Here is a 13,119-nt window from a genome sequence, read left to right as displayed (position 1 = left end):
GGTTTCCCAATAAAGAAAACTAAAAATTCAGAAAAGCGTCTCATCGCATTCAAATGGGCCAGACAACCTGAAGGGTGGCAATGTTGCTGATGCTGGTTTCGTTGCGGTTGTTTAGCAGCTTCCTCGCCCAGTAGCAGAGTATGAGGGAGTCAGAGAGAGGCGGCGTGTGCTGCTTTTAGTCATTTCAGCAACAACACCGCAAAAATTCAGGCAGCCTTCTGGCTTTTGATATGATGGCGACGACGACGATGAGGATGTCGCATCGTGGAGCGTTGCACGGGGGAGTTTGGTACATCGAGTACGTGATTTGTTTGCCAGAGCAATTTACATGCCCTGGCATGAGATGAGATGTGTACCGAGCTGAGCTGAATGTGGTGAGTGAGTGAGAGTGTGGTTGTGCATGTGTGTGTGTATTTGTGGGTGCTGCTGCCACTTTTACATTTGGCACCGCCAGCTATGGATCTCATTCCGACAAAAAAAAAGGAAAAAAAATAGGTGAAGGGGAAATGAAAATGCGTGGCAGGCGAAGCTGCCAACAATTGAATGCGAAAACAAAAACCGCATTGCTTCACAAAATGTCAATCGAAGAGCGCGAGTCGAAGCGACGCAGCACACAAAGCGTAATTTGAACTGCGACCGACAGGTGGCGCTGCAAAACTTAATCACCTAATGCAAAAAGCGACGCGCGTTAAGCGTCTAAATAATGAGTAACCATCGATCGCTTCTCTTCGCACAACAGAACGGAAAATGGCAAACGCTCTGCCAATTTGCATTGCCAGCGAAATGCAATTGACATGGCACAGACGCCAAGCTTAACAATCAGCAAGTGATGAGAGGACGGCGAGGGAGTTGAATAAAAGTATTAGTAAAGAGAGAGAGAAAAAAAACACACGCTTTATTTAAATGAAACAAAAAGCATTGGGAGTGTCTGCATCGGTGGCTGTCAATTGGCATAAGCCTGGGAATTTGCACGGTAAGCCTTTTCATTGGTTAGAAGGGGATTACTGCATTGATTTTACCGTTGCTTCCGCTTCGACTTGCGTTTTCAACGTCTGCTATCGCATATTACGCATACGCCGCATGTGTCAAAGGTGCCAAAGAATTTTAGCTGCAGCTGCGAAGTATTTTTTTTGTGCTGAAATTTCCTCTAGCAAGACCAAAAAAAAAAAAACAAATCAAATATATGTGTGTTTTCCTTTTGCAGAGTTTTGTTTTGCTTGCGTTTGCCAGACTTCCATAAAGGATTGCCAGACGCGTGTGTGTGCCGCTTATTTGCTGACACAGCTACGATTCGCATTTAGTTGCGAAGGCGAAAAATAATTAATTAAGAAGTGCAAGTCATAGCAAAATTATGCGGGCTGCCAAATTAAAACTAAAAGTAAACGCCTGCAACAGACGCCGCCAGGAAATAACCAAGCATCTCTTAAAGATACACAAAAGAAATCAAGCACACACACACACACACACACACATTTATACACACTCAGCACATGTGCACACACACACACGCTAAAAGTTAGCTAAAAACTAGAATTCCTCGCCAGGAAGTTGCCGGAATTTCAATTTATCTGCTGTCAAAGCAATTAACACTTATTTTTTCAGGCAAGTGCTTACTTAAACAATTCTTAGCTTTTTCCCCAAATAACTTTTTCGTTTAGTTTAGCTGGCAATTGATTATTATCGACTTTACTTGCGAGTATTTCATTATTTATTAAGATATTTCTATTCCTTTGCTCATATGTTGAGTCTGCCGAAAATTCGCATTTTATCTGCACATATATCAGCAAAGGTTAACGTTAAAATTATAGCGAAAAATGTATCATTTGAACTGTATATTATTTATAAGTTTAATATTACCTGAAAAATAAATTGATGCATTTTAGAATATGTTGGCATTAATTGAATTACCTACTATCTAAATAATATCGATAACATTGACTGCAATTAGATGTGAATGATAATATTCGATACATTCAATATCTTCTTTACTTTATTACATAAATTTTAGGTACCCTATAAATCACAGGTTCACTAAACGAATCGATCATTATATTATATTTGAATTGCTTTGATTATAATTTGAATTAGCGATAACAATAATTGTAATCAAGATTGATAGATAGTAATCGATATTCAAAAACTTATTAACGATTTTTCTGAATACTTTTCAAAGTATTGAATATCTGCTTGATTTTATTCCCATCATTTTAGTGCTTTATTAGTCCAATTACGCCTGACTGACATTTGAATAATCTGATGCCATTAATTATTTGCAAAGTGTCAGAAGCGATACCAAAAGTAGCAGCCACTTTCTTGTTGTTCTCTAGCTTTTGGGCAAGCTGTAAACTCGGGCAGCAGCCAAAGAGTTTACAGTGTAATGACCTACGCTGGACGAAGAAGAACTCGTTGAAAAGTGTGCAACGTGCAATTGTAACTGCCAAGGCAATTTACCAGCCTCAACTGGAACTAACTTGAGCTTGAGCTGAACTGAGTTGAGTTGAGTTGAATTGAACTTGGATTCGGTTGTCTGGTTGTGGTCGTCTCCGGTCGTCGTCGTCGACAAGCAAAACTCAAAACACCTGAGGGCTCTATGTGTATGTACATAAGCACAACTTTGTCTGGCGATGTCTATGTATTTAAACTTTTGTAATAATCTACAGCAAATGCGCATCGTCAACGTCTTTAGCTGCACAACAACCGAAGTTCTGGGGCGCCATTTCGCTTTTGCTATTTGTTTTGCGACTTCTGTTGACGTTGTCTCCAGCTGAGTCTATCAGCTTTCTCTCTCTCCCTCTCTTTTCGACCCTCTCTGGCTCACACTCTCCCCACTTCTCCACTCTCAGTGTCGCCGAGGGCAAACAAACTTTACCTTTGCCCAAATTTCATTTATAAACATTCCTAGAGCGTAGTTGGGGGACGACGACTGCAAATTGAGTGTTTAATTGCAATGAAGTTGCATCTGGCTGTCAGTGGCAACATATGCATGCAACGAAACGATGACAACCGCTTGAACTTGCAAGCAAATGGATGCGCACTTAAGCACTTTTAAGGGCAGCATTTGTCATGGACACTGGAATAGTACATTTATATGTGTGATCTGAGCAGAAGGAATGCTGATTAAAATAATAATTTATTTCAGTTAGTTATAAAGAAAGTTTTGAATAAAGAATGCATTATCTTCATTTAAATCAACAGCATATTACGCATACGCCGTATGTGTTAAGTTGTTGTCAGAATAACAAAATTAGGAAATGTGATCTGATAAGATTATATGCTGAAAAAAGTAAGAATTCTGTTCATTTAGTTCTAAAGAAAGTTCTCGTTTAATCTACTACATGTAGTATAACGTATACGCCACATGTGTCAAATAATTGTCGAAATAACACAATTAACTAAGTAATTTGAGACGATTGTGTGCTGATTAAAATAAGAATACATTTCATTTAGTTCTAACAAAAGTTTTGAATAAAAAATTCATTGTTTATGTTTCATCTACCTCATATTACGCATACGCCACGTAATTGTCGGTAGAGCACAATACAATATGTATGTGACGTGTTTAGATATATTGTTAAAAAATATGTTATTTCACTTTGTTCTATAAAATGCTTTAATAATAGCTTCAATCTTTAAAATATTACGCATACGCCACATGTGGCAAATGGTTGAAAAATTTTCGTATTTTGGGTATATTTATTTTTATACTTTTGAAGTGGATATAAAATAAATTTTGTGCATTATATTGCTTTCTATGTTTAGAGTATAGAATATGGAGAGACATGTCTTCCGTTTAGTAAGAGCAAAGAGCAGGGACTACAAAATTTGTCACCTTTTAAAACCTCGCTTGTGATCTCTGGAGCTGTTTGTTTGGAGTGTCTTTGATTGTTAGCAGCACTCATAGACTCGGTCTGAGCCAATCATTTCACTTACGTTCCTCGAGCCGCAGAGCGTCAAAAGTAATTTGCATTTAGCAAATATTTGTTGGCACCAAAAGCCGCTTTCAACTTGAAGGCCTCCGACCAAATCGTTTGGGAACGTTGGGGGCAACATCAAAGTGACGTGCCGCCATGCGTGTCAAAGGCGTTGGCATAGCTTTAACTGTAACTCGCTTACCGTTACGCCAGCCAGCAGTCAGTCCTCAGCAATTTAGCGGCATTCGGCAAAAACATCATCCAGCCACCGCCCCCATAGTGTTTTTTTTTTGCCCGTGCTTTTCTCGCTGCTGGCGCCCTCTGGCGGTCGAGGACGCATCACTTGACAACCAACGCTTCGTCTACGTCCCGACACGGCTTAAATGAGTTTCAGTGGTGGGCAGAGCGAAAGGGAGTGAGAGAGAGAGAGAGAGTGAGTGAGTTGCTTCGAGGCATCGGCGTCGGTCTGAGCTAATTTTTTGATGGATTTGCTTGCTCTTTTCGTTTTTTTTTTGCAATTTTATTTTTTTTTGCAGAGGCCTTCACATTTTTCTGCGCTTTTAACTTTTTAAGGTGTCAGTTTGCGGTTGGCAGCTGTCTCTGCTGATAGCTGCTTGCTTGGGCGCCATAAACGAGATCATTATTTGCCCAGTTCAAAGCAACTTTAAGGGTGCGAAGATTTGTTGTTTTGTTTTTTAGTTGCCCCTAGCTACCTCTGAACTTCATGCAGTTTAATGTGAGTTGAAGTTATTGTTTTGTGTTGCGTGTTGCTTGCTTGGAATTGGAACTTTTATGTGATTTTTAAGCCATCAATGGGCAGCAGTTGTTGTTGCACTTGCACCAGCAGCAAGTACAATATCTAACAAAGTGCAGAACATTGCAACGCGCTGTTCAGCTATTGTTGTTGTTGTTGTTGTTGCCTCTCTGCCGTTTGTTTGCATTGAATTTTTCAAATCGTCCACCGAGCAACCATTTGCCAAAGCTGCTGTTGCTGCCGCTACTGCTGCTATTTCTGTTGCCTTTCGCTATGCTTCCGTGCATTTTGTTGCACTTTAGGGGGGCAGGTGAATGCTCGAGGGTTGCTTTCAAAGTTGTTCTCCGAGAAAATTGACTTTTATGCTTTTAGCAAGTAGTTTACACTTTATTTGGCAGTGGTAGATTAAATATCTGCTACAACAATCACTATAGAGTCTTTTGAACATTGCAAATTTTATAAGTATTCTTATTTAACACATTTTATTATAACACAAATAGGTTATAAATTTATTTTGTTATAAAAAATTATTATAAATATACAATTTATAATTTAAACTTAATATATTTCTTATACACGTATATGAGTGCTGTATTTATGCGATACTTTTTGAACTTGTTTAGTGTCGTCCTCCGTCGCACTCAGAGCGTGTTTTTCTGTGCTTTTTAGCATTTTTAAGCAACAGCAGAGAGTTGGGTGTAAAAATGTGCTTTGTTTTCCTTTTGACGTTGAGTTCCACTTCCTCCTTTCCCTTTTCCTTTCCCTCCCCCTACTATTCTACTTTATCGTGCCCATTCAGTGATGACTGCAGCTTGCAATTGTTGGCAGAGGCACGTGTTCAATAACAATTGTGTTGCATACTTTAGTGCGCCGGGGTAAGCATTAAATTTTAAAGGAGACGCAACTGTGCCGTGTGCAGCATGCTGCATGCTACATGCTGCATGCAGCAACAACGATTACAAGTCGTCTTCGTCTTCGTCTTCGTCTTGGTCTTGGAGTGTGGCCGCGTCAAACGGTTTACAGCAAATCAATTACTGCTAAGAACTTTTCCAGCGCTAATTGCAAGAGGGTTGTTGTTGTTATTTTGCCGGACTTTGTCCGTACTTTTGCCAGGCACTTTGTTGACTTTGTGCAGGCAGCCAAAAACTGCGAATGAAAATAAAATAAGTTGTTAGATGAATGAGAACGTCGCTCGTCGTTCTGGCTGCTGCTTTGTGACTTGGCCAAAATACTGTGGATTTATCACGACTTTCTTTCTAAGGCTTTTTGCAGGCGATTCAGATTTTGGTTCTCGCACTCGTTCTCGTTCTCATTCTTTTTTTTTTCGTACTGTCTGCATTGCGCACTTCTTGCTGCAGTCGAAATTAATGTACCAGGCTTTTAATTACACGACAAATAAGCAAACAGCCCAAAAACTTTTGCACTCTTTATTCGCACAGAGCGCTGAGAAACCTTTTAAAATGTCTCTTTGAATCTTTGGGACTGGGCCTCTTCAATTTATTGCTGCGTAAATACTAATTTCATGTTTATTTTTGAGTTTTCGACAAACTTATGATTATTATTTTGGGTGCAGCAGTCAGTATGTCTTCATAAAGCTGAAGTGCAGATCGGTAATATATATTTTTTTTCGATTTCATGCTTTCTAGCTTATCGTTTTAACGAAATAGTTCTCTATAAATTTCGATTAGAAGCTGGCGCCATCTAGCGCTCATTGCGTGCTATATATGTGCTTGTTCTTTAGGCTTTCATAACATCTATTATTAGTTATGCTGAATTTTATATTTTCTTAAATTTTAAAATGTAAAGTAATTATAAAAAAAAATACAGAATGAATTTTACAACATTATAGTTTGTAATAAACTCGCTCGACAAGCAGCTTGTCAGCACTGACAGATGGCTTTCATTATTAGCTCTCTACAACTTTATTGTTTGTGGTTAGTATATTAGTTTTAGGCAAGTGTGTGTGTGACTCTCTGGGTCTTTATCTTTTGACTTCAACTGCCTCCTGCGGCTTGTCGTTGTAGTAATTAATTTAGCTTTTGGGTGAATGAAGTTGATGAAATATCGTTACATGCTTTTAGCCAAAAAAGGGAGAGAGAAAGTCGCTGACAAATTGACTAAAAACGTACGCAGTGCGGTTTTTGGCAATTGCTGAAAGTTCTTTAGAAACTTCTTGGTTAAAGCTGGTGCACATTAATATGTACTTTATGGTACATACAACTTGGACAACTGCTTAATCAGCTTTATTTGCATTGATAACGTTGCATTTTTTTGCACGGCGCCGTTCAGCGAAGTTAAACAAAGCGCAGCGAGTAAAGAGGAAACCAGCACAGCGTAAAATGCATTAAAAGCGTGGCAAACAAACCGACAGATTGGACAGCTTCTGTTCTGCTTGATTCCCTATGGAGAATTTAACTCCCTTCAACTCTTCTGCTTCTTGGCCATTCAAAAGTTATGCATTTTCAAGTGTCTGACAGGGGTCTGCTGCTGCTGCTGTCTGAAGGACAGGACAGAAGAGCTGCTGCCAGCCATCCAACAATCCAACCAACCAACCAGCCAGTCGCCTGCTGTTTACAGAGCTACTTAATCGAAGTGCTGCCAATGCCGCCAGCCAACAGCAGAAGCAGCAGCAAGAGCGTGAATCCTGCAGCTTGTCCTGCAGCTTCTGCTGGCCACATTAAATGCAAAAATGTTTTTCTCGCCTCGCCCCACTTCTTTTTTTTTTGCTTGTTTTATTTCAGGCGATGTATTTTTTTGTTTGCATCCGATTTTCATTAATGGTCTTAACATAAAAATACAATTTGCTGACGTTTAACTGGTTTGGCGGCCGTTAATAAATTTTTAAGCGTTGTTTGATTTAATTTTTTGCGCTTTCCCTTTTCCACACCTGTTTTCCCGGATTGATTCTATGCGACAGTTGATGAGGGTGGCGGCTGATGAAGGCTTTAAAAACGTTTGTTGAGCCGGGCCGTGAAATGGATTTTCGCCACGAGATTATTGCTATCATCTTCCTTACAATAAATAATTAAATGTGAGGCATACAATTTTATTTTGATATCTTTCACTCATGTGTATTGTGTTCTGGCTGACAATTTCGTATATTTTTAATGTTGTATTATATAAATATACCAAATATATCCTTCAGTATATTTATAGAATATTTGCTGTACATTAATTTGATATATTTTATAGATAAAACCACACTGTTTTACTTTCATTTAACTATAAGCTCGACTGTAGCTTTCATTCTTGATTACAAACTGAAATGGTTGTTAGTAACAAACGCATTTGATTGTCACATATTGTTTGCTACTCAACTGCATTAATTTCTCGCAATCTGACAAACTGTCTAGCAATAAGGAGATCATTCGAATCGGTTTAATTAGTTGGATAAACTGTCAAACACTGATATTGCTTGTAATTCGATTAACTGCAGAGTCTCACTTCACTCTTCACTCTTCACTCTCGGCTGCTGTGGCGTTGACAACTGCAGGTTGAGGCATCTCTCCTGCTGCTGCAATAAAGCAAAACAGCAGCTCAAATTGCCCGACGGCACAACCCCAAAACACTCCGCACAATTCAACGCCCTTTGCAGCCGCTGCTTTTCATTTAATTGCGGTTGACTTTTGGGGCTTTGACAGACCAACAGACAGACCGACAGCCGGGCGGGAGGGAGATAGAGAGTGAAGAGTGAGCAGCAGCTACCTCACATCTCAAACCCACTTGGCAACGAAATGCCAATCATCAATCAAGGTGATTTGTTTCAATGCCCCAGCCACAGATTTCACGCTGTTGTGACTGCAGATGGACATGAAGAGTCCTGGCTGGAGTTGGGGTTGGAGTTGAGTGTTGGAGCTGCTTCCTGCTACACAACTTGCTTGCCACATGTGGCCAATCACTTGCATACACTTCAATTGGTGCGGTTGTCCCCGCTTCCCCAAAACAGCAGCAGCTGTTATTGCTATTGCTGTAGTTGTAGTTGTTGTTCATCAATGAATTCAATCACGAAAATGTTGTTGCCTGGCCCATTTCCCCTTTCACATCCTTCCTGTTTCGACTCTTCTCTCTGCTCAGCCCGCAAAAGCCACAATGCTTCCAATCCACAATCGCTTCGTTCGTTGCATATTCATGAGCTGCGCCACCGCTGCCGCCTGTTTGAGTTACTGACGTGGCTTTGATTTAATTGCCCTGATTTTGTCTATAATTTATTTTAAGCCATACCACCAACCAACAGCATCGAACTAATAGTAACAGAAAAACCTTTTTCGCAGCCTCCGCTGTTGTATTTTAGCTTTTACTTCTCGGCTTTTGTCTTTGTCGCGCATTTTTAGCATTTTTCCCGTTTTAGTCCCGGCAAAATATTTCGTGTACTCGTAATTTACCCATGAGTGCGCCACGTTGAAGTTGTCGCCGTGATTTGGTTTTTATGTTTGCGCTGTTATTTACCGAATCTCCCTTCAGGGCGGGGTATATCACAACCAGTAATCAGGACAATTACATCGTGTTCTCATGTACTCTACATATACTTGTCTGCTTTTATATATGCCACATTAAACCTTGGGAGAAATAAATTTATGCTAGCCAAAATAAAAATGGAAATGTCTTGAATATTCATGCTAATCTGTATGATGATTTGCCTGAAATATAAATGGAATACATGAATTTTAATGTCGCTTAAATAATTCCAATATAATTGGAAAAACAACAATTTTGTTAATTCATTATACTTTATATTATGAACTCTTACTTTCTTTCTTACTTACGTTCTTCATATTAAATATTAAAAAATATTATTATATACAAAATATTAATTCCTTCAATTTATTTATTTTTGTTTTATTCCAAAAGTCGAATATATAATTTATGTATTTATTTATTTTATTTTAATCCAGTTAACTATGAAAAGCCAACTAAAGAAAACACCTTGAATATTATGCTAATCTGCTGATAATTTGCCTGAAATATAAATTGAATAAATGAGTTTAAATATTGCTTTTCATTAATTGCTAAAATTGTAATTTTTTTGTGTGATTGAGAAACTTAATTCTTGAAACTTTATACCTCATTAACTTTATATTATTTTTTTAGTCGAATATTTGTATATCTTAAAATTGAATATGAAATATTATATTACACCACAATTTTTTCATGTGCATTGAAATGATTTATTTTATTTTTTTTTTGTTAAATGAAAGTTAATTTTAACTAGCCGGAATGTTAAACCAAAATTTGTTCATACTTATTGAACTGCTTAAGCACTCAATTCTTCATATCTAGGGTAGCTTGCAATCAAGCATCTTTAGCCTTGCACCTATTCGAATTGTACTATTTTTCTTCATTTTTGCTACGTCCTGCGTCCTGCGTATAAAAATTGCAGAAATATTTCATTTTTGTCGCGTCGTTCTTCAGCATTTCTCCTCGTCGCGTTTTAACCGCAGCTACAAATTTTTAACGCTTTAAAAATGCTCTTTTATTTTTTTCTTATTTTGCACTTTTGTCGCCATTTTGAGCACGCATTGGCAAGGACAAGTTGCTGTCGCCATCGCAGTCGCAAGTCCCGCGGCAACAGCTTTCTCCCTCTCCCTATTTCTTTCTCTCTCTATCTCTCTCACTTTGGTAAATTCCAAAGAGGTGTGCGCATAAATTTTTGGTGCCTGTGCCCTGCAGCCAACACTTATGCACGAGGGCGCATCATGGCAGCTGGAAGCAGAAGGTAGTGTGTCTACAAAGTAGATCCCTCGACTTTTTCCAGTTGCTTAAAATATTTGCCAAATGCACAGCGCGATTGGAGTGAAGTCAGTTTAAAGCTAGACTGATTGTAATTTGATTTGTCCCCCGTTGTTGCCTTAAATTTCTCCTTCTCCTTCCCCTACTTCGCTCTCGCTCCGTCGCCTCTAGGCGCTGCTCGTTGGTGCCCATTACCGATTTTGGTTATTTCATTTTCCAGGCGACTTCAAATGTCATTTCCTTTAGCCACCCGGCCTTCTCTCCGTCTTCTCCCCGCCTTGTGATTTGTGACCTGAGTAATCGTAATCGCGCTTTATCTATTAGTTACACAGCCTCCCTCGTTTTCCTTTCTCATTCTCGTTCTGGTTCTGCTTCTGGTTCTGGTTCTGAACGCTCTCTAGTCGCCGTCTTTAATGAAATTTACTCGGGTTGCCTTTCTATTTACTTTGTGGCACAAAATTAATAAAGGCGAGGTGCACAGCAGAAGCAGCAGCAGCAGCAAAGGCGGCATCAACGGCAAAGGCAAAGCCAAGTGGAAACTTAATCCCCAAGGAAATTATGTGAAAAATGTGCGTGGGCTGCGTCCGTCTGCTAAACATTTTGCCATTCTCTCCCATCTCCCATCTCGCATCATCTCATCATGTTCCTGGACAACAGAGTGTGGGAGGCTCTTGGGTAGTTTTGTCCTTTTCTGATTCTAAGTTGTTGAGCGGCGCATAGCTGTAAATATTTTTACTCCAAAACGTGCAGCGTATGGCCAAGAAAAAAAAAAAATAAAAACAACAACAAAATTCCAACAACATGACCCCTTTTTATTTTTAATTTTTGGTTTTATCCAGTGTTCGGTATACTCTTTCAGAAGATATTAAAATTGTTCTTTTAATAGTATTATAAAAGTATAAGTTTTCTTCATTTTGGCTAAATAAATGTAAAGGTAAAACTAAATAAAGGGTGTATCTGTTGTATATGAAAACTATTCATTTAAAGTAATGAATTATTACATCGCCTGATTTAAGAGCTCGAAATTCTTTTCATTTCCATTCGATACAATTTTAGAGTAATTAATTCATATGTCTTAAAATTACATTGATTTCTTTGAAGGCATTTTGGCTCAGCATTATATAAATAAATACAATTTTGTACTATTAATTGAATATTATTTCATATTATTAAATATTGAATAGAAAATTGCGAATATAAAAAAGAAAGTCAATTTCTATCATGATTTGTTATCATAAGAGTATTTAATTTTTGGTGTGCTCAGTGTTGGCTATTTATTTATTTCCTGAATTTTTTTCAAATATTTCGCCATGTTGGCATCCAATTTTTAACTACGCAATTATTATTAAGTGTTTGTCGGTATTCAAAGGCGGCGTTAAAAGGAATATAGTCAATAAACGAAGGAATGTTAGTAAACACATATTGTCAAAGAAAAGCAGAAAGTATCGTGGATTGGCTTTAACCTATTACAAGCTTTCACAGAGAAAATCATAATGAAAGTGTTCAATACTATAATGAAAACTTAACTAAATGTATGATAAGCATATATAATATCTTTGAGTAGAAGGCCTTAGCTTTCAGTACTCGCTCTCTGACGCAATATATTAAAAGAAACGATTTCAATTCTCTTGCTAAACTGCTTCGCAATATTAATACATACGTTAAAGTCAGAGTGAATTTAAAGAGAAAAATAATATAATTTGTCAAATGAAAGTTAACGTTTTAATTCCTCACAGAGTTAGCGATTGAGTTTCAATTCACTGGAAATCATTTAAAATACAAACGCTTTAGTTCCCTTTTGCCTCCGCCACTGCATTGAGCATCCGTTTTCAAAGCGTTGTGTGGCATTTTATTTTATTTCTGGTCCTTAGGTTAAGGCCTCCTGAAAACATTATATAAAGGTTGTTTGGCAATTCTGTTAAATTTGCATGAAACTCTTTGTTCTTTTCGTAGATTGGGCAAAGGGAGAACGGTTAATTTTCGACTTTACCACCCACGCAACAGCAAAAGCAAAAACAAAAGCGTGCGGCTGAATATGAGTTATTTGGGGCACAAAGTTAATGCTTGCAAGTTGCATAATGTGGATAAATAGTCGTTAATCTGCACGTGCCCAGCAGCGTCACAGCGTCTGAGTCGGAGTCGGAGTCTGTGTCTGGGTCTGAGTCGCCTTTGAGCTGGGCCCGCAAATATAAGCACAATTGTCTTTTGCCTTTGTGAAAGCACTGACCAAAAGTGTCAATTACAGGCATCGAAAGGGCGAACAACAGACTCGAGGGAGGAGAAGGAGTTGGGCACCGTCGACGACATGCTTGTAGTTGTGAGGCTGTCGCAAAATGCTTATGTAATTGTCAGCTTATTGTTTGGTACAGGGATAATATCGTAATTAGGCCAAACATAGGCAGTTAATTAGTTGTATAATCCAAAAACGGGCATCAATCGTCTTAAACGACAATGACACATACCAAAAATTACTAATAATTAGTGGATTAATCTTAGTCGTGAACTCAATTTCATGGAGAACTTCTAAGAGGTAAACAACAACAGAAAATATTTGAAATGTTAGTATAACGCTATTAAATAGCTTTGTTATTAAATTTTTAATTAAAGATTTAAAGTATTAAAGTTGTGAATAACGATTCACCCTAGTACAAATTTCTTATAATTCGTGGATTAATCTTAGAAAAGAGCTTGACTTCTAGACAAGCTTCTAAGAGTTAAGAAGAGAAA

This window comes from Drosophila sulfurigaster, chromosome 3 (assembly GCF_023558435.1).
Source record: "Drosophila sulfurigaster albostrigata strain 15112-1811.04 chromosome 3, ASM2355843v2, whole genome shotgun sequence".
NCBI lineage: Eukaryota > Metazoa > Arthropoda > Insecta > Diptera > Drosophilidae > Drosophila > Drosophila sulfurigaster.
Note: the sequence above shows the minus strand (reverse complement) of the source record.